This window comes from Gastrolobium bilobum, unplaced genomic scaffold, assembly GCF_033153095.1.
Source record: "Gastrolobium bilobum isolate Gb01-03AN ecotype WA unplaced genomic scaffold, APGP_CSIRO_Gbil_v1 utg11042, whole genome shotgun sequence".
Taxonomy (NCBI): Eukaryota; Viridiplantae; Streptophyta; class Magnoliopsida; order Fabales; family Fabaceae; genus Gastrolobium; species Gastrolobium bilobum.
Window position 1 is genome coordinate 141,537 of NW_026895259.1, and position 7,908 is coordinate 149,444.

A 7,908-nucleotide genomic window follows, 5' to 3' on the forward strand; every position below is an offset into this window, starting at 1 on the left:
CTTCAATATTCTAACAAATACAAATAATTTAAAAATAAATAAATTAGTAATTTAGTCTATCACTAACACAGTTTCATATATTATAAACTCCATCGTGAGCAGAACAACTAGCATCACATGTCTCATCTTGTAAACTACACATCAGAAAACACCTTCATATATTGTAGTCTCATTTTACGCAAACCAAACACACTGAGAGAATATGGAATCAAAGAAAATCCCAGACGTAACACTAAACTCAGGGCAAAAGATGCGACTAATAGGCCTAGGAACTGCAGCAGATACTCTTCCACCACATGAAGCTCTCACCTCAATCTTCATTGATGGCTTTGAAGTTGGATACAGACATTTTGACACTGCTTCTTTCTATAAAAGTGAGGAGTCTTTAGGCAAAGATGTGGCAAAAGTTTTAGAGCTAGGCCTTGTAAAAGGTTGTGATGAAATATCATCACTTCAAAACTATGGTGCATTGATGCACACCATGACCTTGTTCTTCCATCTCTACAAACTACACTGCAGTTAAGTATAATCTTCTTCGCAAGTTTGTTAATTTCTCTATTTGTAATCTTCCTCTGGATGATGCTTGTTTTCTAAGTTTCCTTGAAACTGTTTATGAAGCTGGGGCAGGAGTGTGTGGATCTCTATTTGATTCATTGGCCAGTGAGGCTGAAACCTTGAATTGAATTTTTTAAAATGTCAAAGGAGGACGTGCTTCCCTTTGACATAAAAGGAACATGGGAAGCTATGGAAGAGTGCCACAGATTAGGTTTAGCCAAGTCTATTGGTGTCAGCAACTTTGGCATCAAAAAGCTCAACCAACTCTTAGAAAATGTGACTATCCTTCCTGCAGTCAATCAGGTATGAGAATTTAGCAAAGGAAGCTTGATTTTGACACAGTGATGAACACTTGTTGGTGATCCCATTCAATTGGTTTTAGGTGGAAATGAGCCCATCATGGCAGCAGGGGAAACTTAGAGAATTCTGCAAGCAGGAAGGAATCCATGTGAGTGCATGGTCACCACTAGGAGCTTACAAAACTTTGTGGGGTACAAATGCAGTGATGGAGAACCCAGTCCTTATGGAAATCGCTCGAACAAGACAGAAGATTGCAGCTCAGGTGCTCTTACCATCTCAGTCTTAAACTACCTGAATTATAACTTTAGTAACCATGAATTTTTAAACTTTTAAGTAAAGGAGTAAACCAATAGGTCCATTTCTTTTTACTAAATAGATTTCTTTGCATATTTTCTTGTTTGATGAGAAAAATGATATTTTCTCCTTGTCATTCCCCAAAGCAACAGTTCAAATTGAGAGTGTTATGGACCCTTCCTGGTCATGTTGTCCAATGCTTCACTTATTTTATTTTATTTTTTTGAGTAATCTCAATGGTATCCTCCAGCCGTAGCCGAAGATTAATCCCAACTCGAGCACTGTCGGACCTTTTCGGGGGCGGCTCTCCCAAATCCTTTTTTTCCATTCCCAGGGCTCGAACTCGAGACCTCTGGTTCAGTAACCCAGGCTCCTTACTGATGCTTCCCGGCAAGTATACCGATCACACAAGTAATATAGAAAGTAAGTAGAGTATCGTCTCCACAGGGAATGAGTCGAATATCAATTAATATTCCTTTTAAGAATGAAAGGGTTCAAATGATTTTCGACAAATATTGTAGATTTGTGTAAAATTGAGAACTGAAATAAAGACTTGTTTTTGTAATTTTTCTGTGATGAAGAATAAAAATAAGAACAAGAATGATTTGGTTTATAAAAATGAGAAAAGCATTGTAGCCAGAGCACACTCACCTTATGATCCCCACTTATTACTTTGGATTGATTTAAAAATATTCAATTATATAAATACTCAGATAATTATCATCTAAAATTAATTAGTTAAATTCCAATCCTTGGCAATTTAACCCTTTAATCTCAATTGGAATCCTAATCCCTTAGCAACCCCTCATGAGAATTAAGCAATGAACACGATAATTCAAACATCTGCAATTCAATACACATCTATTCCTAGCATGCATACGAACCGTTATCCTACCCCCTTTCAGGATGAAAACCCCAATATTCCTATCTAGGGTTCTAATCCTCAAACTATCCTCAACTATCAGTTTGATCAATTCTAATAAAGAGAATATAAATTTCGCACAAGGTAAAGATAAAGAACTTTATATAAATGAGTAGAAATAAACCAATCCGTCGTAACAAGGGTTCACATAGGGTTTGTGACCCTAACTACAATAAAAAGTAAACTAGCCAAACATAATCATGGCTAAAAATCTAATATTCATAAAAACATAAAGTAAAAGAGAAAGAAGAAGAACAAGAATTTCTCTACGCAGCTCTCCTTCTGATGCACGACGGTCTCCTTAGGTCCAGAATACCTAATTCTGTGCTGAGCTTCCTTTTTATAATCTTCTTTTTCATCTTCCAAAATTGCCCTCTTGAAAAGCACGGGCTGTGATTTTCGCAAACTGGCGCTCTCAGCGCTAGTTCCACGCCAAGAGTGTGGTTGCCTCTGAATCATCACGCCATCAGCGTGAAATCCACGCTATGAGCGTGGTAGAAAGGATGGTTTCACGCCATCAGCGTGAACTCCACGCTATGAGCGTGAGAGTTTCTGGTTCTTCACGCCATCAGCGTGAAATCCACGCTATGAGCGTGGATCTTCATTTTGGCAAGTCTCCATTTGGCTCCAGTTTTGTCTGCTTTTCCTACAAAATCAGCATAAAGCCAGTTGAACAATCCTGGATTTGGAATTTCAGCAAACCAACAATAAATGTTGCCTTTTTACTCAGGATTAGCCAATAATCTTCTTCTTTTTGGCTTGACTTTACCCATATGCTGAAGGCATATCAAATCATTCCCAGATTTAAACGTTGCTGTCCCCAATAATGTACAAGACTCAATCCAGGAAACAATCAATTATTCCAACATAACATCACACAGACAATCAATAGCTCATTATGCTAAGCATGACTGAATCAATGCAAAGAACTCCTAACAATGCCTTCTATTCTCATGAAAATGTCAGAATCTAGCTTGAACACCCCTCACCAAGATAAACATATAACGCTCAGCACTCAAGTGTTTGGCGGAATAACAATCACTCAATCCATCACATCAATAGCACTACCATAAGCTTGATCATATTCTCAAGTTTCTAAAGATGAGGAACATTAACACATGCACAATTGATCAAAAGGACTTCTCAGGTTGTAACTTGGCCGGTTTAAAGGGTAGGAATATATGGAAAGTAGCTCAAACAACAATGAGATTGAAAAACTGATATTATTTCATTTTTAACACATTCAACTCAATGATTTTTCTCCACTAACATTCCCACAGAATTTCAGGAATTAAAAATATTCAATTATATAAATACTCAGATAATTATCATCTAAAATTAATTAGTTCAATTCACATCCCTTGGTAATTTAACCCTTTAATCTCAATTGGAATCCTAATCCCTTAGCAACCCCTCATGAGAATTAAGCAATGAACACGATAATTCAAACATCTGCAATTCAATACACATCTATTCCTAGCATGCATACGAACCGTTATCCTACCCCCTTTCAGGATGAAAACCCCAATATTCCTATCTAGGGTTCTAACCCTCAAACTATCCTCAACTATCAGATTGATCAATTCTAATAAAGAGAATATAAATTTCGCACAAGGTAAAGATAAAGAAATTTATATAAATGAGTAGAAATAAACCAATCCGTCGTAACAAGGGTTCACATAGGGTTTGTGACCCTAACTACAATAAAAAGTAAACTAGCCAAACATAATCATGGCTAAAAATCAAATATTCATAAAAACATAAAGTAAAAGAGAAAGAAGAAGAAGAAGAAGAACAAGAATTTCTCTCCAGAGCTCTCCTTCTGACGCACGATGGTCTCCTTAGGTCCAGAATACCTAATTCTATGCTGAGCCTCCTTTTTATAATCTTCTTTTTCATTTTCCAAAATTGCCCTCTTGAAAAGCACGGGCTGTGATTTCCGCAAACTGGCGCTCTCAGCGCCAGTTCCACGCCTAGAGCGTGGTTGCCTCTGAATCATCACGCCATCAGCGTGAAATCCACGCAATGAGCGTGGTTTCACGCCATCAGCGTGAACTCCACGCTATGAGCGTGGGAGTTTCTGGCTGTGAAGCACGGATACGCGAAAAATAAAAATTTCTACGTATCGGACACACGTCCGATACAGATACGTTGGGATACTCTGTTTTTGCGTATCAAATGAGTCAATGGTATTTCAGTAATTTTTTTTAAAAATAAACCGTGTTTTTTTTGTGTGGCAAAAAGCATAGACACCGTCATTCTGAATCTCAGACGCCCTAAAGTTCTACTCACCTGGTCCTGACCTCCATAGACAACGTCATTCTTGTTCCTTATCCGTCGTTGGTTCGCCGTCGCTGTTCCTCCTCCGCCGTTGTTCGCCGTCGGCCGTCGTTTTTCCTCCTCTGCTCCTCCACGGTTTCGTTCTGCTCCTTGGCTGTCGATCGCTGCTCCTTGGCTTTCGTTCTGCTCCTTTTTGTCGGTCACTGCTCCTTGGCTGTCGGTCGCTGCTCTTCGTCAATCCTCACGCACGGAGTCAAGTCACGGTAGGTAAGTGAAGGATTAGGATCCTCCTTTTCTTTTGTTTATATTTTTATATTATATTTGTATATTCTATTTACATAAAATTTATATTGTTATATTCTGTATATTTGTATATTATTATATTATTATATATGTATACTTATATTATTATATTTGTATATTACATAAAATGATACTTTTGTTTTTTATATTATTATATTTGTATATTTTGTTTTTAATTTTTCTTTTTAACATGATTTTGTATTTTGTATTTTTAAATATGATTTTGTTTTGTTAACATAATAGAATGGAGTCGAACATAAAGTAATAGTTCAATACAATCCAATGCACGAAACATGGAAATTGAAGTTGAAAACTTGAGCAGACCATTGTGGAATTATGTTACTATTTGTGCTTATGATTTTATTATATTTTGTTAATGTGAAGTACACTATATTAAAAATATTATTTAATACTAAGACGTATCGGAACGTATCGAAATAGTAGTATTTTTGAAGTAAAGTATCGGACACACGTATTGGAAACGTATCGAAAATGTCGTATCGGTATCGGTGCTTCATAGGTTTCTGGTTCTTCATGCCATCAGCGTGAAATCCACGCTATGAGCGTGGATCTTCATTTTGGCAAGTCTCCATTTAGCTCCAGTTTTGTCTGCTTTTCCTACAAAATCAGCATAAAGTCAGTTGAACAATCCTGGATTTGGAATTTCAGCAAAGCAACAATAAACGTTTCCTTTTTACTCAGGATTAGCCAATAATCTTCTTCTTTTTGGCTTGGCTTTACCCATATGCTGAAGGCATATCACTTACCACCTGTGCCAAAGGAGTTTGGTAATGCTTCACTTATTAACATAAGACAAAACAGTAATCCCAATCGTATTTATGCATTAAATGTATCATATCACCAAAAATCATGATCCTAGTACCAAACACGGCAACCCCAGTCTTGAAATGGCCCCCATTACCAGGATTCATCACACACTCTATTCCAGTGTATAAGACACCTCACATACACATGCAAAGGGTTGAAGACTCTCTTATATAGAGGTGGACCATAAGGTGGGGGGCGACACATGAATTGAACAATTTGGAGTGAAGAATTGAGAACTCTTTAGGGCCTACGTTTGTTGGTCTTGGAGAGTGAGTCTCGATCGTTTTCCTTAGTGTTTAGCTTGTTATTTTCTGCATATTTCACGTTAGAGTGTCTTGTGTTTTTTACTATCACAAGTTGTTTTCTTAGCTGTGTCTGTAATTGAAGGAAATAGTCTTTGTTCTGTCCGGTCCTTTTAGGCCCGATAAGTTCAACTCAATATTAATAGCTCACTTCTAAAACCTTCTAGAGGGTACCTTATCATGAGTCACAGAGACTCATCGCTTGGGATTCTTCTTTCCCTGCATTGCTGCCCACTGTACACTGGCAGTGGGTGCAGCATGCCAGATCTCAAAGACAAGACTTGGCTAGGTGGTACAACTTTCATCATCCTCTCTCCCACACTTGAGAGTGACCTCTCCTCTCTATATACTCCCTTCTCCCATCGAAGGGGCATATTCTAATCTATTCTTCTTCTTATGAGCTGTTACTCAGCAAAATAGTAGAGCCACCATAGCCATTTAGGCATTTACACATTCCCCCTTTTTTCACATACAACACATAGGAAGCTCCAACATAGCCTTGGTACATACCATGGTTACTAAGAGTATCCCTAGATTGAGATACTATACCCTTTGAGGGATACATGTTTGACTCTACAAACACCAACAATTCAGTCTCCATTTTCAGTTTAATTCAATATCAAATTATTGATAACATCAAACACTCACTCTAGTAGTCTTCCCTTCTTCCTCCTCATGCAGCTCATCCTCAAAAACACTGATACTTATCCTCTACAAAGGCAGCAATATTTCATATCAGAATCCTTAAGATGTTAAGTAAAGCAACAGGCAACCTCATCATTAGTTGTACACTTGGGCTTAGCCTCTATGAAGTATACGTAAGAACAGGGAGAGACAAGTTGCCAAGTACATATGTGAAGTGTAACATTTCTTAATTTCAAATATTTTCAACCATTTAATAATAATAAAATATTTTGATTTAATAAAAATAAAATAGTGTGAAGTGTAACATTTTTTATGTGGACATAATTTCTCATTTTGATAACTAGGTGGTTCATAAACAAATTACACAATTATGTTCATCAAGGGCAATATCATTGTCATGCAGGTAGCACTAAGATGGATATACGAGCAAGGGGCAAGTGCCATTGTGAAAAGCTTCCACAAGGAGAGGATGAAACAAAACCTTGAAATATTTGATTGGGAACTGGGCCAAGATGAATCACAGAAAATCAGCCAGATACCACAGCGTAGGATGTTTCCAGGAGAACAATTTGTATCAGAAAATGGACCTTTCAAGTCCTTGGAAGAACTATGGGATGGTGACCCCTGAAATTAATCCTAGTAGCAGCAAAATGTCATCAAATATATGTATGTGCACAACTTCATACCCATGGCATGGATTTATCAATATTTCCAACCAATGATATGCATGTAGTTGACAAGCCCGCAAAGTTAGTTTCCAAGTTATTCTTTATTCAACTGTTGATTGGCTTTGCACTTAAGGATACTTTAAGGTTTATGCTATGTCGTCGTATTTGACTTAAGATTTAGATATTATATGTTGGCATTTAGCAGTGAAAAACTTCAAAGTGTTATTAAATATTAACTATCAACAACTTTAAAATAAAAAACAAGAGTAATGTAATGCCAACAAAGTGATGAGCAATATTTTATCAATCAAGCTGTGCAAGAAAAAACGTTGGAAGAAAAACTCTTATGTTTTGATTTAATGACGAGAAAAGGAAAATATAAGTAATTTATCGTCAAAGAAAATATGTTTGTCATTGAAATACTAGCTTAAACCCTTTTTTTTTCTTTCAGTTTTCAGGTTTAAAACACTAGCAACTTTCTTTTTTTTTTTTTTGGTAAAGGAGAGTGCTTGACAATGAGAATTGGCATATCTAATCCAACATTTTGCCCACGTTATAGGTGGTTTAGATTCGATTCTAAGATTTTTCTCTTAGTCTCTGGTCTTGTAAGCTGTGTCTTCTTCTAATCTAAACTTTTATCTAAATAAACAAAGGGTGCTTAATTAATGAATTAAATACTCCTTCCCTCATTGTTCATATCTTAGGAAGGAAGAAGCAAAGTATTATTAGATAAAATATTGTTATCTGATTTGTGGAATGTCAATGCAGGGATATGCTTTAAGCCTTAGGGAAGAAAAAAATATAATTTTCA

General features: G+C 36.7%; 1 pseudogene; it reads left to right on the top strand.

The window, feature by feature from the left end:
- The first annotated feature begins 202 nt into the window (after nt 1–202).
- On the top strand, nt 203–7,167 carry LOC133302460 (methylecgonone reductase-like; annotated as a pseudogene).
- Nucleotides 7,168–7,908: the final 741 nt, after the last annotated feature.